This window comes from Hermetia illucens, chromosome 1, assembly GCF_905115235.1.
Source record: "Hermetia illucens chromosome 1, iHerIll2.2.curated.20191125, whole genome shotgun sequence".
NCBI classification, from domain to species: Eukaryota; Metazoa; Arthropoda; class Insecta; order Diptera; family Stratiomyidae; genus Hermetia; species Hermetia illucens.
In genome coordinates this window covers 31,986,147-32,013,174 of record NC_051849.1, presented here as the reverse complement: position 1 = coordinate 32,013,174, position 27,028 = coordinate 31,986,147, and the positions used below count along the sequence as shown (strand labels likewise).

Here is a 27,028-nt window from a genome sequence, read left to right as displayed (position 1 = left end):
TAAGTACGCTTCGGGTTTGTCTTCAAGAGGGTGACAGAGATAGTTGTGGTAAAAGTCAGATATTGTGTATCACGGAGAGGAGAATGACATATTGAATAGGAAACTGGCTTTCATGAAGAAGCCTCCGGGAATGGAAGAATGTGAAGCCGATAAAGGGCTGAGGGTTTCGAGTCTTACTCGACTCCTGGCCACTGCGGCGAAAGACGAGGTCAGTGAGGGAGGGGCGGTCCAGAGGAGGGTCTATCATAGTTGGGGAAGAACGGAGCAGATCGTGAGTGCGGGATTCTTTTAGCCCTCTCTTTACGCTGGATTGATTCCAGCCTACGGGGGTATTTGGAGAAGTTGGCTGGGGACCCAGTTGGCCACAGTTCGCACATTTGAGAGGCGCCGCCGACTCCTTTTCGGCGTTATCTTCTACATTCGAACGGGGGCAGTCCCTGGAGGCGTGTGGGCCTGCGCACTTCACGCATCTGGGGTCGTATCCACAGTTTGAGGATACGTGGCCAAATTGTTGGCAATTGAAATATTGGGTGACGTCCCCTCTTCGGGGTTTCTCCCAGCTAATCCGTTGATAAAGTACGGTATTTTTTTGTGACTATATTGGCCTCTGCCTCAGAGTTGAAAGTAACACGGAAGAGGCTCAGATTGGTGTCATTGGCTCGTGACCACGAGGTGGAAAGCTTAGTTACGCGGACAGACGTAATCTGCGTTAGCTCCTTAATTTTCGAAGCCACGTCTTCGGGAGTGAACTCATGGGGGGAGATTCCTTTGGGGATGATGGTTGGCTTTCCTCTTTCAGCGTGAAGGAATGGCCTTCCAGTTTGGTGATCTTAATTAGATGTATTAGTTTCTTATGGATATTGGGACAAGTGAGCCGAACTTTGAGCCTGTCAACCAGTAGGTTCGTAATTTCAAATTTGGCATTTTTGTCTATGTTCTTGATTACAAGGTCCAGTGCCCTGGGTGTCAGTCCATACAAAAAAATGGGGGGGGGGGGGGGGGGGGGGGGGTTGAGAAAAAGCTAATTGCTTCGGGGCGATGTTCGTTGTCAGAGAGAAGCTAAAAGCGGTTTTTGTTTGCTGGGGCCTCATTGTCCAAGATGCCCGAATCCGTTTATTTTCGTTTGAAGACAGACTTACCTGAAGCAAGTTTAAATTCGTCTTGGAATCCTTGGATGTAATTGACACAGTAATTTGCTTCATCGATCCGAGTAGTCGTTGACGGTTATGGCAAGGCAGTCGTTACTAATCATTTCTTCGGCCGTAACGGTCTTGTGGGCCGAACTAGTCTACACCAGGCACGTGACAAGTCTTTTCATACAGAAATTGCCAGAAGGCATATTTCTCGGCATCAGGTCGACCTGTCTGTGGTGCGTATGCGGTGAAGAAGTGAATAGTGCTTTCGGCTGATATAGTGGTGAGCGTCGTCAGCCGATCATCAAATCGCTCGACTTCTTTAATGGCATCGCGAAAACCCTCTGAGATGGCAATGCCAACACCATATTGAGTGTGTGGATTACCAAAATGGAGAAGTTTATAGTCATTTTTACCGCGTTCGTGTTGAATGTCGCAGCTTTTGGCACCAGACCATCGGGTTTCTTGCAGAGCGTAGACATCAATGCGTCTTTTCCGAAGGGCTCTTGTGAGTTCCTCGGTCTTTTCAGTTAGGGCACTAACTTCCTTACGTCCTGCCCGTTTCTCGACAGGACCGAGGCCCGTCCTGCCGCGTCGACTGAGGTGGACGCCCTAGCAATTCTCCGAGGCTTGTGACTCAATCCGATCATCATGTTTGTAACGACATTGTATGCATTTTCTTGGTCGACCTGTCGCGGGGCCTGTCACCAAGAGAGATCAGGTAGGATTTACCATAGTGGAATAACTCCAACTATACTCTATTTATCTCTTTCCCTGATCTCAGCATATTATTTTTGTTTTACTGAGAACGTTACCCCAAACTCTTCTCCTTTACCTGGGTTTGGGACTAGCATACTAGCATGGCAGAGTTCCGTAAGCTTCAAAATATATTTTGAAAAGGTTCTAGAATAAATTCTTACGAATCTGTATCTATCATAATTGCTCGCGATTTAGTTACATCCGTCGCCAGTCAGTACGACAAAGAATTTCTTCCGACACTTCTCTAGACACATATAACGATAATGTCGAGAATGGTTGGTTTATATGCTGCGGAAATGATGAAAACTGGTTCTAGTATGAAATGTTGTCTGTCAATTTTTCGGATGTTTCCAGTGCCCTCTAGTTTTCAGGTCTAACATTGAATTCATCTGTGGTTCGATTAGGGACTAGAAAATAGGGTTGTGTAAATTTGGGATTCTAAATTCTTTTCTTGAATTTCTGTAGACGAGGCAAACGCTTTGATTAAAAAGGACACGAGTTTGATTATCAATTCTAATCCGATGGGAAATGATTCATATGCATTAGGAAATGGAGTTTTAAAGTAGAATTTATGTATTCTCCAAATACTCGAACCGCAGGAATACCCAGCGAGGCCCTCTACCTGAAATATGCGCTGAGTCTGCGCTATGATGGTTTTCGGGCAGTTTGACGTCAACATTCCAATCAGACTCCCATTTCCAATTCCGTTTCCAATCGGACAGTCGTGGTGTACCTTTTGCAGTGTTTTTTTGCCAGTTTGTCGTCGCGTTTGACAGCTGAGAAGTCTGTGATTGTTAAGCCGTTGCCGTCGGTTGGTGGTTTTTGTTCGGGCGCTTATCGTGTAAGAGTTCTTTGTTGTTTTCTGTGTGTGTCCTTAAAGAATTTCGAATTTTCCCTCGAGGAAAATTGATGAGATTGCGAGGAAAACGGTCAACGTTCGAATCAGTGACCGCGACCTGGTGTTGTTCGCAGGTGCAAGTGCTAAAGTTGAGGTGGTCGCGTTCCGCTTGAACCTCCCACAAGAAGGGCCCGCAAGATTTTGTAATTTGTGAAGTGTAAGTAGAAATCAGGAATTATAAAAATGTTTCCGAAATGTCTATCGCGTTGGCCATGTCGTCTGCGTCCTGGTCTAAGGAGTTTCTGTCTTCGGGTGGTCATTAGTCGGGCAGGTGGGTTCGATGCCTTTTCCACTCGAATGCCCACTGATGACGATAACATGTTTGTCACCATTTTTGAATGGAGTCCGGAGATGTTCTGCTCTCGCACGTTCTCCATTCAGCTGAACTTCGTTCAGGCCATACTAAGATTTTCATGGGTTCCTGTCTAGCCACGACTTACGTAAAAGCAGCACCTCCCCGGCGTCGCCACTTGACTCCATCGTTGGCGAAGTTGGCGTAAAAAATATATAACCACTACTCGGGTCTGCTCAGCAGGGATGTGAAGGACGGCCCTACGTCACATGCTGTCTAAAAACACTCTGAAAGGCCTTCAAAAGGGCGAAGGACGTACGGGTGTCTTACGACCTTGGTGCCTTTGCTCTGACAGGAGTAAGTGGTTACGTCGCGTCAGTAACGTCCTTGCGGTGATAGACTCGAACGCGAGGGAACTGTGTGCTGTACCTGTCGCTGGCAGGCACATTTTCTCAATATTTCGAGCAAGTCCTTAATGACGAAAACGTGAATGATTGACTGCAGGCGACCAGGAGGAGAAGGGAACAACCACGTTCCAGGCAGTTCCTGGTGGCATTGGATGCAGCCCGCCATCATCATCCCCCACAGTCACCTGATCGGGAAGTTGCGACTATTGTTTTACCCAAACGGTAGCGGATAAGGTGAAACAAGAGTCACTGCCAATGCATATGCGACCTCGAACCATTGCGGCTTCCCTAGTAGGGCGCTAGCGGGTAGCAGGTAATTGGTAAGGTCAACTTTGAGCAGATTAACCTCCTGAGTGACACTCCGCGTAACCTAGACTTACGCTCCCTATTGTGTTGTGGTTGGCTCCAACGTTCTCTGTGTAATTGGAGTCTTCTCTAGTGGAAGCGAACTTCAACCGCCAACGTCCGAGGCGTATGGAAGTTCCTCTTATTTAATTACACAGGTAGCACCACGCTGTCGTTCGATTGGGAGCTCCGTAAAAAGCATACCTGGGCCCATTGGGGGGTTGAGTTGGTCTCGTATGCACCTCGTCTTGCTTCACAACTCGATGCCGCTCAATATTCACCGACAATTTTGTTATTATTTCCGAAGTTGCACTCAGAAATGGAATTGTTGTCGACGAAGCAATGTTGTGACGCAGTCGAAATTTTGAGGGGGTTCCGTACACCATATATGCTTCAGTTGGTGTCAAGTGCAAACATAGATCGTGTTCCGAGAACACATGTCTACGAGATTAGTTGAAAAAAAGTATTCGGGGGAGCTAGCGTTAATAATAATTTTGTTTTCTGTATGCGGACCGGCCTTGCTAGTTTTTGTTACCGTAAATGTCTACGCTATCTGAAAATGCTCTCCATTTCGAACATATTCGCATTCAAGTTGTTTTTTTTTTAAATATTATTGCGCAAAGTGCGAACTCTATAAAGGTCCATCGAATGTAGATATTGGTGGCCACTCGGGGAGTCCAAGTAGCGCTTTGGTGAGCTATTTTGCCGTTTTGGTGCCAGCTGATTGTATCTTCGGTAATTACCGACTTGATAACCTCACAAGACTGGGGCTCCAAGCAAGGCACTGATTCACAGTCCGTCTCGTTGGCGGGGAAGTGCGTATGAACTAACAGCTCCAGAAACTTATCAGAAGATTTTGTTTAGGAGCCTCCTGGCTGCGATGGGCTCTTCCGTTCCTTGGGCAGAATCTTACTGAGTTTCACATACTCGCTGCTGCTTTCAATGTTCTGATAAGGACTAGTAAGGGCTGCTTGGAGCCATTCTTGATTGTCGATTTGTACCTCTTCAGCCAGTCCTTGTGTTTCTGGCTGTAGCAGATGTTGAGACCTCCTTGATAAGCTTCCTCGGGTTGGACAGATCTTCATTTCACCACGGTGGCAATGTCTTTTAGCTGTATTTTGGATGAAACGAAACTTTGAGTCCCAATCATTGACTCTAGGTCGTCTATCGTGCCAATTGTACCATTTCTCCCAGCTAAGGAAGTGGAAGGTTGGTGCACACCTCTTGTCACCCGTCGATAGGTATGGATTATTAATAATGTCAAAGAGACACTCACCTCCTTCGTTGATATCCGAGCTGCTCGAGCGGGTTGGCTTTTTTCGTTGCGATAGTGGACGCAAAATATTGTAGTTCTTCTGGTGGTAATGAGCCATGTAAGCCGAGGAGATACGCATGCTCTCGGCTCCCAACTGTTCCAGCTTAACGACTGTTAGTTCGATGGGACTCAGGTTCGGACACAGAAAAGTGCGCAGGCTCCTTTTGTCGAGGATATATGGTCTACGTCTGTCCCGATCAGAGTCCCTTATGCTGAGGCGTAAATTGTAATATTTACTTTGGAGCCCTTCAATGGTTCGCCCTTCTTGGAAACAATGCCAGCAGGTTAACTGAACCAGACCTCGAGCGCTGCAGATTTATCTATGCCACCGTCAGTATTATTTGCTTGCATAAGGGGAACGTCGATGTTCGTCTCCTCTAAAAGCTCGTTGACGGCGCGCCCTGGGTCCAGGCCGTTGTCTGGTTTCAACTTTGCGTTCCTAATTCCGGATCGCACTTTATAGTTCGCCTTTTCAGTCATCATCATCAACGGCGCAACAACTCGTTTTCGGTATAGGCTTGCCTTAATAAGAAACTCCAGACACACCGGTTTTGCGCCGAGGTCCATCAATTCGATATCGCTAAAAGCTGTTTGACGTCCTGACCTACGCCATCGCTCCATCTCAGGCAGGGTGCGCCTCGTCTTCTTTTTCTAACATAGATATGGTATAGACTTTCCGGACTGAATTATCCTCATCCATACGGATTAGGTGACCCGCCCACCGCAACCTGTTGAGTCGGATTTGATCCACAATCAGATGGCCGTATTATCGCTCATAGATTTCACTTTTTCATTTCCTCCTTAATCACTACCCAGTTATCCGTGGGAATTCTGAGGTTTTAAGGAGGCAAAGGTTGGACGAGCTTGTTCTTATGCATGCGGGCCTTCGGCAACCACATGCAAGCCACCGGTCTCCTGAGAATCTCGTCGTATGAGGCAACCTTACGTCTTCGTTCTGAAACGTCGCTAATCGTGAAGCACGCACCGCTAAAGTTCCTGAAGAGCTGGTCCTCGCATGCTATCCCATGGGATCTAAGGATCAACCAGGAGAAATCAAGGTAGAGAATGCGTTCCCCCTGACCTCAACCCTGGTTAACAATTCCGGATCGAGTTTGTGGCAAACAGCTCGTCCTCCATTGATGTAGCTAGCTTCAACACTTCTTTTTTGCCTGGTGTTGTCCGTTTTTAAGTTTTTGTGTAAAACAAACGATGTAGGTGTAGTTTTTAGGGGGGATGGAGGCATGACTGCAAATATTGAAGCTCCATCAGAGTGTTCGGTTGACACGTTTTTGCACGCCTCTGTGCTAGCCAGGCTCGGGAATGTGGGGGTCCTTTGAGCACTTTGATCTCTCACGCGGGATGCTAGAGCAACGGACGCATATGTCGCTTCACGTGTCCAAAGATTGGTTCGAGGGCAATTTTCTGTGCTTCAAGACTCGGACCCGAATACGCACTCAGTGCATCAAGCAGCTCAACATCAGCGCTTCATCTCATTTAGAGGACAGACTTGACGATGGATTGAATAGAGACAATTTTTACAGACATAACGATAGACATAACCGTAATTTTTACGAACGTGATGACAGGTTCGGATCCGAGATTCGACTATATGAACGATCTTAACGACTCGGACGATGACGATTCGCCGCTTGGATTCCAGGCACGACCGCTTAATACGTTCTCAGCGGATCGTTTCTACACCCATCTTGGCATCCTGGGATCTGGTTTTTGGTGGCAACCTCGCATCTCTGGGCAACCCCCCACATTCACGAGCCTGGTTAGCACAGATGGAGTTTCAGTATTTATGGGATAGCTCTTCCATCTAGGTCGTCTTCGGCCACTCAGGATGGTCGATTGATCTTCCCATTCTCCATAAGTTTCATTAAAACATATTACTGTATTCTAGAAATTTACCTGAAAGTGTATGCAAAGAAGGTGATCCCCGCCTGTTGCTTCGGTTCAACCCCTACCAGATCCATGTGAATATTTCCTAAATTATGTAACTTTAACCTGAGGTATTATCAGACGTGACCACATTTTATAAATGGCACTGTTATAATGTCTGGGGACTACGTTAGTGTAGTATACATGCACACTCATCCGGGTTAACTCATATTGAAGCAGGATTTTAGGCAAGCGGGGAAAGAATGGGAGGCACGAAGGTGATCTACTTTCGCGAATACCTTACTTCATGTCTGCATCCTCTCGTCAATAATATCTACACTTTTGGAAGCTATTCAAGCTTACTTCAACTTTTCACATTCGTAAACAGCATCCACAGTTCACCTCCTAGCGGAGAACGTTAAAATGTTGGGCTTGGATTGCAGTTATTAGTGAAAGGTTCGCTTGTTATATGTTCGTTCATTGTGTGTAACTTAAGTTAGTAGACCAGATTGGAGGTATACAACTGCTGCAAATCTACCGATTGCTTTGGGGTTACCAAAAGAGGCTCCTTACTATTCCTTCAGAACAGTGGATAACAGCAAAAAAGCATTAGGCTAAGCGTATACTGATATATTTAGCTGTATCTTTACTTCCTTGGTCCAAATAGTGAAAAAGGTCTTTGTTGACTTAGGAGTAAATTGTTTCAAATCCCTGGTGCCGAAGAAAATGTTAAATTTGTCGAGATATCCGTTGATTAGAACTTATATGTTGCATATATTATTTCATCGGTTTGGCTGAAGTCTCTTTAGGTAGACATTCTTTTTGACTCTATGAAGCTTATAGTTAGTATATTTATACTTCGTAAAAAACTGTTCGCGAGCCAAATAATGAGTGATACATTTGATCGTCCGATTCTCGAGCGATATACGGCTTTGAGAGGTTGTGCCATTAACTTCTAAATGGAAGAAAAGCGTTAACTACCCCGACACTCCGTCGCTGTCATTGTTATGGTTGTTTCCCATCGCTTTCTATGCTCAGGCCAGTCAAGTGAGTTCTCCTCAGCGTGAATTACATGTCTATACCATCAGAGGCGCCTCTCATAATTTCTCATGTTTGATGCAACCCCATGTCGATCGCGAATGTCCTCATTTCGGATGTGTTAGGCCACTGTTCCAACTAAACATCTTTGTCGCAGCGAGGTGTTGTTCATTGTCGTGCATAGTCGGCTCGGTATCGGATGAAAACCATAGAGCGCGATAGGGCGAATGAAACTGGCAAATTTTGCATTTGAGACTTTCGTTAATGCGTCGATTATAAAAAAACACTAGTTGTGGAATGCCCCTTCACCAAGATGCGCTGATATTTGAAGCAATTTCATAACACAGCACAGATTCCGGCTCAGAGTGTGTTGCATGAGACGATCATTCCATTTTTGGTCAAGTGGCTCGAGATCATTTTCACCCCGCCTGCAGATCTGCTTGCTCCTAAGACATAGCCAGCAGGGAATCAGATATTCGTTAGTTGGGTGACCCTACTCCCAGCTCGGCCTTACGTACTCTTGGCTCCCCTGAAGACAGTTTCCAGCCACCATCGCGAAAGTTTCCCTTCTTATATGCTCGTTTATTTTGTGCTACGCAAATTGGGAGACCAGATGAGAGTTGCTGCGGATCTACTGATCGTTTTGAAGGTTACCAGTGAGGTTCCCTTATCATTCAAGCAAGCAAGCAACCATTCCCACTAAGGATGTGCTGATATATTCAGCTGCATCTTTGCTTCCTTGGTGCAAGTGTAAAAAAAGTCAGTGTAGGCTTAGGGGCAGATAAAAAGAAGATGTTAAGTTCGTCCAAATATCAGATGATCAGGGCGCTCATGACTGATTTTGTAAACAATAATTTATTGCCCATATCAACACAAATCCTTAATAGTTTTCAAATCAGGACCCTTGCGCTTCCAGGTACAACACAAGGGTACAACATATTTGCCAGTTATGAAAGGCTTTCTAGAAGTCATTTGCCGAGAGCTACTACTACTATTGTGTCTGCTGGTAGGAAAACAGAGCGTCGACCCCCAATTCCATAAGACCATCTACGCGATCTGGCTGTCGTCCATCGTTACGAAAGCAGAAATTGTCGACCATGTCTCAAAAGAACTTTCTTATTGTGAAATCGTGGTCGATGAACATAAGGTGCTAAGAGCTCTGTTGATGGCTGCGAGCAAGGTTGAACGCTACATGTTAGAGCTTCATTACTGTGGTAAGAATGTAGCCAGAACGTCTCTTCGCAGCAAAAACACGCTACTCTTGTCATAAACTTGTCACCCGATACTGAAAAATCTGTTCCTTTTTTGGAGCGATGATCAAAAATGTTGATTCCCGTGCCCAAGGACAACCCTGCTGCACTTGCCGGCATGCGAATATAGTACAAAATATACTCGGTAGTTTCAAATCCAAATGTTCAGAAGTGTTGTTAGCTAAAAATGCATTTAATTGGGCGTTTGTATGCAAAAGTATATAGCATTGCAATGCTACTTACAAGAAAGAAAAGTCAACGATAATTATAATTTTCAAAAGTATATAATTGTAGAGTTACTAAATCGGATTTGATTTACGATTAGTGGGTTTAGGGTATAAACTGAAGGTGATTATTTGAAATGAGTACTTCAGAGATGTTAATTTTGATTAATATGGAGCGGGATACGATTTACGAAAAGTTGCTATATAGTAAAAGGAATGGAAATGTTCTCTCTCACCATCTCTCCACCAGTCCAACTTAGAACAATAAAGATACAGGCCAGCTAGATATTCGCAACCGGCTCTATTTTCCTGCCGCTGCCTTTCCCCCAATAAATAACTTGACCACAATTAAAGAAAAGAAAAATCGAATATGTTTTCAGTCTTGGGAATTTTTCCTTTGGAAAGTTATGGGAGTCAAGCTGTATATTGTTCGAGAAACAGTTTAAGTTTATTTTTTATTACCTTTATACTGCCTAACCCCTCGCCAAACCAACTAACCTACTGCGCTATAAAAAGTACAAAATCACTGATACACGACAAAATATGGTATTTTAGTAAGTATCGCCAAGATGGTGCACGATATCTAATCACCAGTTACGCTCAAATAATCTCCTACTTCGGGTAATTGAAATCGTTTACGACTTTTCATGTAACTAACCACCAATGCATTGCAGTCCAACATGCAAATATCTACGGCATGCGCCCTCCTATCGCCCATGCATAACAAAGCGAAAAATAAGGTGCAGCGTCCAGTTTTTCATTACTCGTTCATTTTTCCGTAAATTTCCCGGTTCATTGATTGGAACTACAATTGCAATTGTATTTGGCAAATTCTTGACAACTTTGTTATGCTTCATGTAACATGAAACCCACCTTGTAGGACTTTATTTGTATCTGCGATCTACGTACTATATATGATGTTCAGATACATACGTCAGTTGACAATAGTTTATAAACGAAGTTTACATATTTGCTTAGCTCTACATTGACTGTACATAGTGAAGCTTATCGCGCTCGATTATTAGCGGTTCGGTTAGAATAATTAGCGAATTTCATGGAGTGGATAAAATATTTGTGTTTTAGATTAGAAAGCAATTTTAGCAGATAATAGTGTCGTCACATTTTTAGTATAGCAGGGAATATTTTGTCCTTCCTTCTTTGGTGGATGGATTACAGATTTTCATCATTTTAATTACAAATGGTTGAAATTTCGAGTCACAAGTACTGTGTTTCGGGAACCAACTGTCCCCTTCATTAGTGTGCACATTGATGAAGAGGACAGTCCGTTCTGAAATATCCTCTTTTTAATTTATAGCAAATACTTGGAAACTCGATTAAGCTTTTCCATAGATTATGGATTATCTATCAAATTTTATACTAATAGCTGGTTAGGATTTCGGTGTCTGGTCTAGTGATCCCTTCAGTTGGTATCATCTTCAGTGCGAACATATGACCCCCGCACGAATCATGGTGTCTCAGAATAACTTACTTGTATTCAACAACGCTACATCTTCACAAGCTTTCTTTTTCCACTGCTTCAGAATTTCGATTCGCTGCTAATTGCTTGAATTAAACGCGGTGCAAGAGACGCTTCCTAAAGGTGACATTGTGGTCGCGATATGTGATCCGAATGTCAAGGTGGAATCTGACAACATCTTGCTCGAACATGGTCTTGGCGACCGCAACGGTAATGGTGGGAGGTTCGTGGATTTCTACAACTTCCATCGCCCCGTCATTTGTGGCACATTGTTCGAACACAGAGCCTGCCAATAGATTTAGACAAGAGAAGCGCTGACATCGGCTTTGAAAGAGATCACCATCTGATTGTTGCTTACGTTCGCTTGCGTGCTTCGTCCGCTCCACAGTGGGAGAGCTATCTTGTTGATGGGACTGCAGATATACTGGGTGGCTCGCTTGAGAATATCGATGAGGATTAGCCCGCCATCAAAAATGCTCCTTTCTTGGGTGCTGCGCAGGTCGTCGGCCACGTCCCGAAGGAGCAACACAAGATCTAGCTGACTTTCGAATCCTGCACGAGCTTGCACGTGGCCGCAAATCTTTCGATGGTCCTATGAAGGACGTGAACGGTCGACTTGTTATCCAAGATAATGCACAACTGTGGAGGTGGAAAGAACACCCCACCATGCTTCTTAACCGTTTCACATCCGGCGAGGAGATGGAAGTAGGGGATTAGTCAAGATCCAAAGAAGGGGACCCGTTTTGAGTATGACAATTGGAGGGGAATCAGCGTGCGCTCTGCCGTTGCAAAAATGATAGCTAAAATAATACTGAAACGCATCAAAGAATATTTCGAACGCTTGATCAGTAGAGAGCAGTCTGATTAAGACTCGGGATAGTCCTGCTTTGATCACATTCAGTACCCTACGGATCGTTTTGGACCAGTCCGCGGAGTTCAAATTTCGCTGCATTTGCTCTTCATCGATTTCGAGGAAGCGTGAACACGGAGTGTATCTGGTGCGCTCTACGCAGGAGGGGCATTCCAGAGAAACTAATAGCTGTTATCAGGGCGATATATTATGGTGTAAAATTTCACGTGCTGCGTCGAGGTAAAATCTTGGAGAATTTATCGGTGATGCTCTTCACGCTGCTTTGTCCGGAAGAAGAATTTGATGGGCTATGCCATCTTCACTCAAACAACTCGACTGCGCTGATGACATATGTTTCCTCCCTCATCGGGTAATGGATCTTGGACAAATGGCTCTGAATTTGGAAAGAGAGGCAAATACAGTTGGACTGAAGATAAACACCAGAAAACCAAGGTTCGCAGTCTGACGGGTCATCGAAGTCTCCCTGTCTGCATTAATGGGCGGAACATCGATGGATGAATGTTGCTCAACGCATTAACAGTACTAGATTTCCTTTCGCTGCCTTTTCTAAAATCTAGAAATGGAGTTATCCCAACATTAAGAGCAAATTGTGACTGCTCTGTGGTAGGATCTTTCTGTATTCCTATATGAGAGCAGCACATGAAAAGTGAACTCCACTGTTACCCAAAAGCTAGAAACTTTCGTCAATACCTATCTGCGTCATATCATCGGAGCATGCTGGGTTGAAACTATCTCAAACCAAAAACTTGGCCTAGCACAATTTCATTGCTGGCTACGCCATACAGTGGAGTCGCTTCAAGGCCATTTCGCGCAAAACAGTAGAGAAGGAGTGCGATCGCCTCGGGAAGTAGGAGTTGGAAGGCTGAAGTACATTCCAGATAACCGCGAACGGTGGCGCATAGGTGTGTTTAGCGCGCTATACTCCACCGACGGGCGAAGGGCAACCATAATTAATTAAACAACCACAGTGGTGATGAGTTGCACAGAATTGGGCTAAACTTGAGTTCAAGAAGAAGAACAGCAGGTTAATCCATAGAAAGCTTGAAGTTTGAAATTTCCGACGATCCCGAAGTTGATCAATTCTGATATTTTCTGCTTGTTATTTCGCCTAATACCCATTGAAACATAGTCGAGGCTTTTGTATCGATTTATTGCAAACATTCTATGTAGTATGTCCGGATTTCTCAAGTAGTTAGAGCGCTGGGTTGTCCTAGCGGAAGGTCGCGGTTCAAATCTCACTGGTGGCAGAGGGATTTGTTATCGCCACTGGACGTCGGATACCAGTCGACTCAGCTGTGAATGAGGGCCTGAGTCTAAGCAGGGTAATAATCTCGAGTCGGTGCACAGCTGACTACATTGCCTCCTACAGTGTTACTGTAGTGTGGCCTTGGCCTTGAATGAAGTGCTCTAAGACACTTCAAGGCCCTGATTCAATATGGATTGTTGTGCCGACGATTACTATTATTATTCTATGTACAGTAGAGTAAACGTTATTACCTATAGTATGAGGAGATTTAACGTGCCTTTCAGCCATGTAGGCGTAGACCCAGGGTCCTTTTCGTATCAAAAAATTAAAACCTACACTCATTCATATCAGTGAACGCGAACCCCTGCGGTTACGGCCACAGAGTTGTAAAGCTTCAAAGAATCGGGTCGAATGGGCTTCGTGATAAATGCAATTTTAGGTGAATCCCTCAACGATTAGGGTTTGGTCGCTTTCGTCGAATACAACGGGTTTGCACACTCCAAGGGCTAACCCGCAGCTATGCAGATGCATTCGCGGCGCATGTTGCTGGAAGCACTGTCGAACAGGCGCAAACAGACTTGGCATATTGATGTGACGGGTAAGCGGATGGATGACTACTCAGAGATTCAACCTTGCACCGGAAAAAACCGAAGCAGTCATCCTGATTGAAAAGAGAATTCTAACCGTGCGTCCCATATCGTTCGGCGAGTCGATAATCGAGTCAAAATCAGAGGTAGAGTAGCTCGGGCTGACTCTTTATTCAAAGATGATCTTTTTTGAGCAAATCAAAGCAGCAGCGAACAAGGCTGCTGCTGGAATTTCGGCGTTAAGTAGGCTAATGGCAAAAATTGGGAGTCCTACGTCTAGTAGGCAACGTCTCCTGATCAGTTCAACGCAGTCTGTCCTACTCTACGGCGCATAAGCGTCTCGTGCAAGTACAGAGACGGTGAGCTTTGCGGGTAGCGTGTGCGTACCGCTCTGTCTCTGAACCGGCCGTGATGGTCATCGCGGGGTGATCCCCGTTGCCCTTCTTGCTAAGGAGCGTGGAGCCCTTTACCAGCGCAATGGAGATGCTCCAAGGGAGGTTCTTGCTCATGAAGAACGGCAACGCACTCTAAAAATGTGGCAGCTGTCGTGGCAAAATGAAACTAGAGGCAGACGGACTGCGCGGCCTATCGGCAACTTAGGTGCACGGCTGGATGGAAGCATGATGAGGCTGACTATTTCCTTAGCCAATTTTTAAGTGGGCGTGGAGGTTTTCAGTCTTACCTGCACAAGATTGGAAAGGCGCGATCTCCGGATTGTGTGTTTTGCACGACGACGTTTTGGACGACGCCCATCACACTTTCTTCTCTTATGGAAGGTGGAATGGGATTCGTTCGCAGCTGTATTTAAACACAGAGCATCTCTCTCCAGAAGACGAGACAGACTCTGCTTGAGATGGAACGATGGCGTAGGCCAGGACGTCAGGCAGCTTTGAGAGATATCGAATTTGTGGACCGCGGCGCAAAACCGGGATGTCTGGAGTTCGGGATATCGTGTCGCCCATTACGTTCGGGCCCTTCTCGTTGCTAAGAAGATAGAGATTGGCCGGTAGAGGAGCCGGATGGCAGGAGGTTCCTTGAACTCACAGTTCCTGTCCTCTCCCCTAAAGTTGGTGAACGGAATTCCCTGATTTGAAGGCTCCGCAAGGCGCGAGAGTTCGGGGACTAGCCTGAAATAATGTGACAAAGGTTCCAGGCTAGCTCTCTGACGATGGGGAGGTGTTTAGTTGTAGTGAATTACCTTGAATTGTAAGTCGTAACTCCACACATAATCCAAAGAAGCTTTAAACCGCAATGTGGTCGCAAACAGAGCCACCATGCATGTCTCCCAATTTCTTTTAGAACATAGGCTCTCAACATCGACTTTAAAAAAAAACCTAGAACTGCTCAGATGATTTTTTTTTGGTAATTGTTCCAATAATTTTTTGTATTTTGAAGGACAATATACAGGTAGATATTGTTATCTCCTCTTTTCCGGCAAACCTCTTGACCATGGTTGGAGTTGGGCTCTGCAATACTCAACTAAAGCATACTGCTGCGTGCTAGATCATATCAGTGTTCCAGTATCTATATACACATTGTCGTCTGGATTGCTCGTATAGTAGAAACAGATGAGTCCAGCACGTCGAGTTTTCTCTGTTGCTGTATCTTTTAAGAGGAACTCTTTTACTTTTTATCGGATTTCCTCAGTCTCAATCTATGAGCTATTTTCCATTGTATCTATAATATTAACGATTGGCTTGCCTCCTTCCACAACCATCATCAGTTCAATAGACGAATTTTTCGTTCGTTAAATGCCCGATGCCATTTCAAAATTGAAAATATTTGCAGATGTCATGATTCGGACCAAGTAAATTGAGCGGCACACGATAAACTCAAAGAAAAACTGCCAACTCGCTCTTGCATGCTGCACTCCATTTCCTCGAATGATAATTTTCAATTGCACGCATAACAACAATAATCCTAAACTGCAGCATGAATTCAATTGCTTGCCGCAATACCTAAACAAATAAATGTTTCTCCATTTCCTGCGCTGATCCGCTAGGCAAGAATGTATTTGCTTGCATGTCAGCATAGGCAAGTATATGATCTAGACATGCAATTTATGGGGAAAAAAGGTTAATGATCATTTTCAAGTTGGAAAATATCTGTAGGATTGAAGAAATAATGCGAGTTTCTAGGTTAAAAGTAGAGGTGATTTCGTCCTGCATACACCAGCATAATGGACGCACCATTATGTCGAATCAAAGATACATTTGTGACCTTTCGAAACATTTTGTAATTCAACTTCACGCCATACTTCATATGACTTACTCTCCATTTCAACCATGGAGCTCTGGCCAGCACACTTTATAATCAGGCAGTGGGACAACCTCCCTGCAACATCGCCTGTCCTAATATAAATTGTTCCAATTGCCACCTTCGAATGCCATGATTTCTTGTCATTAGATCAATAGCAATAACATTTCATTTGTGCCCACGAACACAGTCCTCTACAATAAACGAATATGAGCCGGAAAAAAGTAGGTAATGTTGTCTCTTCGGTTATCCTAAGTGTCCCTGGCCGGTCAACAATCGGTCATAGTTACACTTTTCCAATCAATATGCTCTAAATGTGAACTGTGCATTATGCATGTGCTCCACCATTCATACTCCGCGATGTGCTCCAATTCACTGAAGCACTCACACTATGAATGTAGTTTTGACATCAGACCTCGGTGAAAGGAGCAAGAATACAAAGTGGAAAGCTGGCGAGTGACGTGGGTGGAAAACAATGAGTATCAAAGCGCCGCCATGTAAATATCCTGTATGTAGGTCAACATTACTTGAATCCTTTATAGAGTTCACTGTGCCGTGCTGCCACAATCACAGTTCATGTGTTCATATGAATATGATGGTACAAAGGAAAAGGAATAAACGATTTTAAAACTGGATAATTACATCGAGTTCCGCCTACTAACATGAATTAATGGCTGCATGCTGCACTTGCATGTGCACTCATATGCATGCACGTGAACGGAAATGCCACAGGTACAGGATGCAGTACAAAGTGGAGATTATTTCGGGACAGATATTGTGCTTCACTGACTTCCACTCAATCCCTGAACTGATCTGACGTTATTTCTCTTTGAGTGCATGACTGAGCAAATGATGCAATTAAGCGTTTAGCAATAATTAGTTCACTCCTCCATCTGGAGAGATATTCACACACATAAAACTATCTATCCTCAGAATTTCATGTCACTGCAACAGTACAATGCAAGGATACATTCATAAATACAGAAAATTAGGAAATTAAGCCACTAAACACTTCTATATTCGAACTCGCTAACAAGGAACTCTTAGTTAGAGCAATCACATCGTTGTATCTTTTGCAGTCTCTGTATCAGAGTCGTAGTAAATGTGACCTTTGACAGAGAGCCAAAGATAGTCAAACAGGAAACTTGCTTCCGCTTTCATTTACCATGACGTTCCATTAACTTCATACAATTTTGCTAGATAAATGGAGAGAGATGATGAACTAAAAGGCTGAAGAGTTTTTTTTAAACGAACTCCATAGTTACAATGTTTTGAGAGGAATTCATCTTTTTCAAGTATGTCTTTTTCTGGTAAGCATAACCGGCGGTCGAAAAATACACGCAAAGTATTTTCTGTTTGTTGGCGAAGGCGACTAAAATGGATAGAGATTTGTGGTCCTGCAAGCTGTTCATTTCGAGACTATTTTCCCATCGAAACATTAAGCTTCGGATAGAAGCTGGTTTCACGGCGAATATTTTTGGCTCTCGGCAAAAGTATCAAGGCCCCTTCGGTTCAATTCCGACACTATTGGCTGGACATTTGGGGGAATAAGCGAAGTGAAATGGGGGTCGGACTGACGTTGAAAACTACAGCGAGACACACTTTTATGACCTGGAAACCGGTTTCTGATAAGACATTGATCACGAGATTCCCCTCCAGGTTAAGGAGTATCACACTTAAGCTAAACGTCAATAGACATTTCTGATAGAGAGGAGAACAGATTCCTGAAGGTGACAACACTTTGCTCGGGCATGTGATAGGGAGTTATGGTATTGATGGTCATACATACAATAATAATGAATAATTGATTGATTACGTCCTGATCAGCATGAATGTCTGTAACACGATCCGTGTCTTATACAAAAAGGACCATCATCACAGAGCGCAAACCCAAGACCGTTTCCGCAGTCCAACTGTCATCTAGCGGTGGGAAAACTTTGTTGTTGTGGCAAACATTTCTAACAAACTGCCACTCCCTCAGTGATGAGCAATGTGTCAACATTAAGCATGCCTTTATCTCTGGTGTGAATAAAATGTTTAGCCACGTTCCAACAGGGCATCAACACTTAACTATTCACCGAAATGTGGGGGCAAACGTGAGAAGCTGAAAGCTCTTTTAATGACTTTGCGCTGGGATGAGTGGAACGCATTGGAACTCGGTTATCATGATACTATCCGTGAAGATGTTCCGATGCCCCTATAATGTTTGTTGAATTGCTGCTTTCAATTATTCGTAAATTCGCAAAAGGGGAACTGCTTTGATTGCAACAATTGAAGAGGAATCCTGTAGCAGTAAAGATATTAGCTAAAATAATACGCATCAAAGAACGCTTTGAGAGCTTGGTCGTCGAGCATATATGTATATTCAGTGTGTGCATAATTTTTTTTATAAGTCGATGCGTCCACCCTTTGGGAGGCGATCCTTTGTTACTTGCTAGCCCCATGGGACCAAGGGCGGGAAGATCCTTATTGAAAGAGACCACTAAGGTGGGAGTAGTTGATCGCTAGTTTCAGATTTCGAACTGCGACGTCCTCAAGGGGTGGGTTATTTTGTGAAGTTCGATTCCCTGCACGGGTTGTCCTTCAAAGGAATACGGGGAAACCGCCCGAGAACTTGTATTTTGTACCTGAGTAGAAAAAATCGGAAGGTTTTCCTTACTATCTGGTTATTGGGGGTAAAAATTTTCCTCAAACAATGTGAAGCGCCGAGGAACCGGTTGCAAAAAGCATGGTCGCTATACATCAAAAATTTGTTCAATCTGCGTAGTTTAATCAGCACTACGGTGCGCTGCTTTGATGACACAAACTCCTAATACTATGACTGCTATGGTAATGGAAGGGGAAAGCAGAATCCAGCTGGCTCAGATTTTCAGAGCCAGTCCGTAACGTTTGCAACCAGAGATTTTTTCGAGATCTCCAAAGAATTGTTTGCCTAGTATCCGCAGCCTAATCCTAGCTTGAGCTAAACGTGAAAGGAAATAAATGCCCCCGTCGAAATCCTATGCACATTTGCGTCTGCCTGCCTCAAGAACCCTAGCTGGGTAATTCTTCCGTTCGCTCATTTTAGGTCTTATGTTTCTAGCACTGAGAACCCAGAGGAGAATGACTTTCAACTTGCCGCTTAGATAACGAAGCGCATTCCTGCTCATTTCCAACAGACTGCAGGGTGTTGACACTGAGTACAAAGCCTTAATGCACTCCCAATTGGCGGCCAAAATTATGTTACGCTTGAGACTCGAATCTCTGCAAATCGGCGAAGTCGTTGACACTGAATTTTGGCAGTAATTGTCTGATTTCTTGGAAGTGCTTCATTGTAAATAACACTTAGTTGATCCCAAGTTGCGGATAATATCATCTCCCTTGCATGAAGATCTTGTTTAGCATGAGATTTTGCGTGCTGATTGGACTCATATATTCTTTTCTATGATAGAAATTTACGCAAAAGTCATAGTCCGCAGTCCATCCGGCCGCCTGTTGGACTTTCTGTCCAATCATAAGCATAACGGCAAGCCGGACGGCACCATCAGTTCCGCTTTGACCGTGAATGGCGTTGAATGGCCTGTCCGGCGAGTGTCGGCCTTATCCCACACACTTACCGGCTTGCCTGATCTCCTTCCGACTGGTCGGATGGTCGAATCGTTTTTCAGTCGATCATCGGCCGTCTCAATGGTCCAAATTGATAGACCAGTTGGATTCCACACACGATCCGGCCGCCGGTTAGCTGTGGACTGTTCAAGCGTTACTGACACTCCGGCCTGATTGCGTTTTGTTTAGCCCAATTGAAGGTTCTGTGAACCAAAAAAGTGTTCGTAAGTTGCTCTCTATTTAGTCCGTTCTGGCATCAAGTGAATTCGGATTTAGGATCCCTCAATCCCTAAACAATCATTATTATCTTGTTGAAAAAGCATGTGAAATGGGATTATTTTTCAAAATCCCTGGGTGAATTAATTTTTAAGATTTTGTGTAAAAATTCAAATCAGTTAATTGCTTGTCTGTCTTTTTTAGGAGATGAATAGACACTAACCTGGATACGTCAGTGTATGAGATTTACCAATTAACACCAATTACAGCACGCGGCGTTAGCTAGCTCACCTTAGCTAATCTTTCTTTCCCTATGAGCGAAGTTTGTAACCGCGCAGTTTATTTTCGATCACTACGACCATAGAGTTGATCGTAGCGCATGCTAGCATTCTCCGGACAAAATTTTCCAGTAATAGGATGTCACCTGGAGTCTCCTCTAAGTTTCTCCTTTCTTCTATGAATCTTGAACAGTGTAAGAATACGTGCCCTGGGTTTTCTTAGCTTTGGAATTAACTGTAAAGGGAGGGAGTGTGGAGGGTAGGAAATGATCATTTCTTTTACGAGATTATTCTCAGAAAGTATGCAACAGAAAAATTTGAAAAAAAATCGCGAAAGCTAACACCTGCTCTCGATCCATCGACCGCGTCCTCTAACTTTAAAAATCCGAGCAATCAACAGGATCTATCTGGCTTGCCTGATCTTCCGAATGGTCCAGTGGCAGCGGCAGAACCAGCTTTTGGCTACTATGAAGGGTGAAATTGCAAGAATTCAGGCAGCCCAGTGGAGAAATTTGAACTCTTGTCGGCAGGCGAAAAGCCTTGTGAAAGAACCTGGGATCACCAGAGCGGCATTTTTGTTGTCCTTTGAGAAGTGGAACATGAAAACCCTAGTAGGGCTTTTAAAGGGACACTGCTCCTTGAACTACTATGGAAAAGATTTGGGTGGTGTTTTCGGCTATGTGTGGCCAATGAGGTGGAGATGGCCCTGCACTTTATATGCAGCTGTCCGGCCTCCTCAGATCTTAGACGATGACATCTTGGTAACGTTTCTTCAATGAAGAATCTGCACACTCTCTGCATCTGAAGAATGTTCTCAGATTGGCTAAGGCCTGCGAACGCCGTAGGCGGGCAGACATTGAATAGGCGATTTACGGGGATAGTACAATGGAACTAACAATGGCCTGTATGCTCGGAACTGCGGCTACTCCCAGTAAACTAAACTAAACTAAAACAGTACATTTCGATCAATACTGTCATATGCCTGCTTCAAGTCCACGAATATTAGGTGGGCATCTATGTTGAATTCTCAGTATTTTTCTAGTATCTGTTTGGCTGCAAGAAGCTGATCAATGATCGATCTCCCAGTCCGAAAACCTCCTTGGTTTTCACCAATTGTCTTATCGACGTACAGTCTAATTCTTCTCTCTACAATTTTTGTGAATAGGACGTACAAAGTAGAGGCATCTGAAATTACCACATATCAACTTTTCATCTTTCGTGTAAATAGGGCATATCACACTTTTAGATCACTCTTGCGGGACCTGTTCGGAGTTCCAAATGGAGACAACGAAATTATGGATAGCTTTGATGGTCCATGGACCGCTTGAATTGATGAATTCTGCTGAGATGTCATCGAATCCCGGTGCTTTGTTCATTTTTCGGATATTTGATTGCTCCCCCCATTTCTTCTAATGTTCCAATTATGCTCGATCATAATTCTTGTGAGTTCTGGTGATTGGAATGTTTGGTTGGATGGGAGTTTTCTGAAATAAGATGTCATGGAAGTGAATCCCGTGAATCTTTGAATTTCGGCATCTGTAAATGTTTTTTAACGTTTCGAATAAAAAAAAAACCTTATTAAAATCGATCCACTGTCTGTCTGTCTGTCACACGCACTTTTCTCCAAAACGGTTTAACCGATCCGAACGAAATTTGGCGGACAGATGGGAACTATGAAATCCCACGCATACAGCGACTGATATAAATTTAGGTGGAGTTTAAGGAGAGGCCCCCATACATGGAAAGGAGGGATTCAAAAAAATTTTTTCCCCGGATATAATCGTGTAGGGTATCAAATGAAAGGTATCGATTAGTACTTTCCACAACTGATATTAGTTTTGTCGTTAATTGCAAAGTTCGCGGGCGAGGGGTCAAAATGTGCGCACTTAAAGTGAGACAGGTCTCATTTTCGGGAAATACTCAACCTAAAAATACAAAAAAAATCAGGGTGGTGCGCTTAGATGAAATCTAGGCCTCAAAATATGTCCCATTCCGATATCTGCTCAAATAAACTTACTAATACTATATTACCAACTTTTAGAAATTGACTAAAATCCCCCCTTAAATTCATCCTAGGAGCTCTAAAACATAGAGGACCACATTTCGCATACACATACCAAATTTCGCGCGAATTAACTACTTCCAGAGCCATGCAAATAAGATGCTGACGTCACAATTAACGGGAATAATTGACATTTGTGTGAAATATTAAAGTCACATTTATGAAGAATCTACTTCTCTCCAGCCCTTTTTACGGTTCTGTGTAAAACATTTATGTGAAATCTAAGCCTCGAGAGATGTCCCGTTCCGATATCAGCTCAAATATACTTACTAATAGTATATTACCAGCTTTTAGAAATTGACTGAAAAACTCCCTTAAGTTCATCCTAGGAGTACATAGAAGACAGTCTCGTGCATTCACATGCCAAGTTTCATGAAAATCCGACTGTTAGTGTCAAAGTTATAGCAGTTCAAACTTATCAATTTCGTGCGAATTTACTGCATCCTAAGCCATACAAATAAGATGCTGACGTCATAATTAACGAGAATAATTGACATTCGAACGAAATATCAAAATTCTATTGAGGAAGAATGTACTTCTCCCCAGCTCTTTTTAAGGTTTGGTGTAAACACAAAACCTTATTAAAATGGGTTTACTATCTGTCTGTCCGTCACACGTATTTTTTCAGAAACGGTTGTAGCGATTGACACCAAATTTGGTAGAAAGGTGGGAACTGTGAACGCTCACGCATACAGTGAGTTACATCCTTTTACGTCGAATTTAAAGGGCGTGGGGGGGAGTCCCCATACATGCAAAAGGGGGGGTGTAAATTTGTTTTGTCAAATATAGTCATGTTTTGACATACTAATGGGACAAATGCACACTCAAATCTCTTTATAAAAGAAATACACAAAACCTTTCATACCTAGAGCGTCTAGCTTCCGACTTCCCGACTTGTTTATATCTGTTGAAGGTTAAATTCTTCGCATTTGCAGGGCTTTCCATCAAATGATTTATTTAAATCGCTTTCTAAAAACTAGAGGGCAACGACATTGTTAGCCATGTGACATGGAGTTGTCATGCATTCATCGCTCCTCACATTTTCTTCCTTTTCTTCAGCCTTTGTCCCATTGACAAACGGAGTCGACTCGTCGTGAGCGGTTTCGTTATTTTATCAAACTCCTAATCTGGATGTAATCGCGAGGCTTTTAAACCCCCATCCAGCGTATCAAGCCACGGTTGTTTCGACCGGATTTTTGGTCGCTCCTCGTTGACTTCGATGTTCAGACCAATATTGGCAAGTGAATTCTCGTTAGCGCGAATTACGTGACCACACCATCGAAAACGCCTCACGAGTTGTTTTTCCACGATCGGTGCAAAATCATATCGATCGCGGATATCCTCATTTCGGACGTGATCAAAGCCACCAGTGCAATGCAATATCTTGTCTCCATTACCGTAAGACGCCTTTCGTTGTCTTTTATAGTCGGCCAACACTCAAAACTATAGAGAGGGGCAGACGGACGATATTGCGGCAAATTTTAGATTTGAGACGTTCGCTAATACGTCGATTTCAAAGAACACCAATTGTGGAATGCCACTTCATCCAGGTCGCATTAATGCATGAAGAAATTTCAAAACGCAGTTCTCCATTGGCTGATAACATTGACCTGAGATATTTAAATCGCTCAGTTCTGGGCAGATTATTGAAGCTGACAGCACTGAGCAATTTAAATATCTGGAGTCAATGCTGTCAGCCAATGGAGAACTGCGTTATGCTTCTCACACAGGGAAACACAAAACCTTTTATACCTGAAGCGTCAAGCTTCCGGTTTCCCGACTTGTTACTATGTAGTTGATCTCATATCGAGGACGCTGGATAACCATCTTTCGGTGATGAGAACCTGGTCTATCTGGTTGTAGGTAATGCCATCTCCTTTTGTATCTCAAACCCTTCTCTTCTACCTGGGCTTGGGACTAACATAAATCTCATCACATCGCTAAGTTGAAAAGTAGTATTAGCAAATTTTATTTGACCTTGAAGACGGTGGTAGTTTGTGAAATTAATAGATTACAGGAAAGAAAGAAATTAACATGGCGCTTGGTGAAGTTGTAATAGAGCAACGTGAACAAAAGCATACCCGAGTTAAGGGAGTCATCCCGTGTGTCGGGTTGGAGAAATCGATTTTTTTTGCATGAATTGTATCTATATATATTGGAGAATATGTGGGCAAAGGGATTTTCCGATATTCCGAGTCGTTCAGAAATTACAGTATTAAATAAGTAAGGAGTTTGCAGCCGCGGCTAGAGTACTCGATGAGAAAGAGCATCGAATCTTTTTTTATCTGTTAGTTTTTTACCTGAGCCTTATAAATTCGAACACAGGTGTAAATATAAAAAGATGGAAAACCAATCAATTGTCTAAACTTATTTGCTGTTTGGAATAAAAAGGATAATCCAGTTTAGAGTGAGCACTGAAAGGCTTTCAAGCTATACTCGTATATTTTGTTGTAAGTATTGTGCTTTTTGTGTCTTCAGTGATTTTTTTAAATGGATCGTACGAAGGGAGATCGCTTTAACGTTCAACGTCATGCTCGCACTAAAAAACGAATATTCCATGGGAATCGATACTTATCAGAGAACAAAAAGGACTTCGCATCAACATCAGCAAAGAAACTTTTAGCAAGCACGAGCATGGATGTTCCAATTCCGACAAGTTTTGTATATTGTATATTGGATTTTGCTGGAGTTTTCTCCGGTATTTCTACAAATTTCTGCAAATAATAAAATACATGTAGTAGTAAAAAAGGAATGCATAGGACATGTCGAGAAAAGAATGGAAACGCGGCTTAGAAATGCAAAGAAGAATCACAAAGGCATTGGTGGAAAAGGGGCTGGAAAACTTACCGATAAGGTTATTAACGACTTCACTATATTTTTTGGGTTAGCTATTCGTCGACACGCAAATTCGATAGAAGGAATGAAGCAAGAAATTTGGGGAACTTTCTTCCATAAATGTTCTACAGACGAAAATCCACAGCATCAAAATTGTCCAGCAGGCGAGGACAGTTGGTGCAAATGGCGCAAAGCGGAAGCTAAAGGAGAACTGGATTTTTCCACCACGAGAAGGCACCTTCGACTGAAGAAGTTCAAACAGTCATCAAACCAATCTACGAAGATTTGTCACGAGATGATCTCTTGAACAGATGTTTAGGAGCAGAGACCCGGAGAAACAATGAGTCGTTAAATGCATTGATCTGGACTTTCGCTCCTAAACACCTTCATTCTGGGGCCAAGGTCGTAGAAATAGCCACTTTTCTGGCTGTAATTATCTTCAACGAAGAATTTAATGGCATTCTCAAAATCCTAGTGACAATGGGATGTCAAGTTGGTCACATATGTCAGGTTTATGTCGACCGCCGTAATGAAGCGCGAATGTGGCGGTTCGAACGACGATCGACTGACCTTGGTAAAAGAGCCAGAATTGAAACCAGACAGCAACAATCGGCCTTACAAGACTTTTTTGAAGAAACGGAGGGTGCTCTCTATGGACCAGGTATAGCAGATTAATGGTGAGTTAAAATTTTACTGTTGATAATCACATTTAAATTTTCAAATGCGTTTTTTTTCGAAACTGCATCTTGAAAATCGGCTGCCACCATAGCTCAAAATCTATCCAACCAAATTCTTTGAAATTTTCACGACTTCTTTAATACATATTTCTACGGTCCGCAAACTAGGATAATTTCAATCGGACGGGCCGTTTTTTTTATTCATAAAAAAAGCCGTAAAAAAACACCAAAGTCCAAAAAAGTAAAGTTTAAAAGCCCACCAAAAATTTATCTTTTAATATTTTCTAATTATCCTAGTTTGCGGACCGTGGAATATTGTCCACATTAAAATGCCGTTTAGTTTTTTTTTCTCAGATGAACACAGCGCCCTCCAGCGTGGCAGCAGAAAAACACCTTTTTAAGGTTTTGTGTAAACACAAAACCTTATTAAAATCGGTTTACTGTCTGTCTGTCTGTCTGTCCGTCTGTCTGTCTGTCCGTCACACGCATTTTTCTCGGAGACGGTTACAGCGATTGGCACCAAATTTGGTAGAAAGGTGGGAACTGTGAACGCTCACGCATATAGTGAGTTACATCCGTTTACGTCGAATTTAAGGGGGGTGTAAATTTTTTTTTCATCAAATATAGTCATGTGGGGTAACAAATTAATGGTCTCGGTTAGTACTTTTCGAAACCGGTCTTAGTTTTGACATTTGTTGAAAAGGTGGGGAGTGCGGGGGGTTGAAAGTGGTCATTTTTTAATGAACCCATTCTCAGAAGCTACCAAACCGAAAAATCTGAAAAAATCAGGGGGCTGCCACTATATGGTACCTAGGCTCCGAAATAGCCTTCATGCCGATACCTGTTGAAATAAAGTTAATAATAGTACATTACTATAATTTTCAGTAATTGACAGGAGAACTCCCCTTAAGTGCACGTTAGAATCACAAAATTTCAACAATGTACGCTACAGCATAGAGCATGATCCTGCCAAATTTGATTAAAATCACACTATTACCAACAAAGTTATACTAGGTCAAAACTGTCGCTTCTCTGCAAATTCAAGGTTATGAATGTAAATATTACTTGAAAGTGAAAATTTTCACATAATATATGCATATTTTACGTGCTACATGCTAATGGGACAAACGCATACTCAAATCTCTTTATAAAGGAAATACACAAAACCTTTCATACCTGAAGCGCTGAGCTTCCGGTTTCCTGACTTGTTTTGGAGATGGGTGCATAAATTGACACATATTCCGAAAACTAGCTACGACATCATGCTGAAATTTATCACATATACTAGAGATATCAATAAACATATGGTGAAAAAATCACGTTTCTATCTTTATCCAGTCCTCCAAAATAATTTTTCAAAAAAAGGCAAAAAAAAAACGGCCTTCACACGGGA

At 43.1% G+C, this 27,028-nt stretch overlaps 1 protein-coding gene across 2 annotated transcripts in view; it reads left to right on the top strand.

Annotated features, from left to right (window-relative positions):
- Nucleotides 1-2,633: 2,633 nt before the first annotated feature.
- Nucleotides 2,634-27,028, top strand: part of LOC119648353 (protein GDAP2 homolog) — a 152,509-nt gene continuing 128,114 nt past the window's right edge. For both annotated transcript variants that reach the window (XM_038050091.1, XM_038050064.1), the window contains exon 1: nt 2,634-2,947. The gene's annotated coding sequence lies outside the window, so the exon portion shown is untranslated. The remainder of the gene's footprint in view (nt 2,948-27,028) is intronic.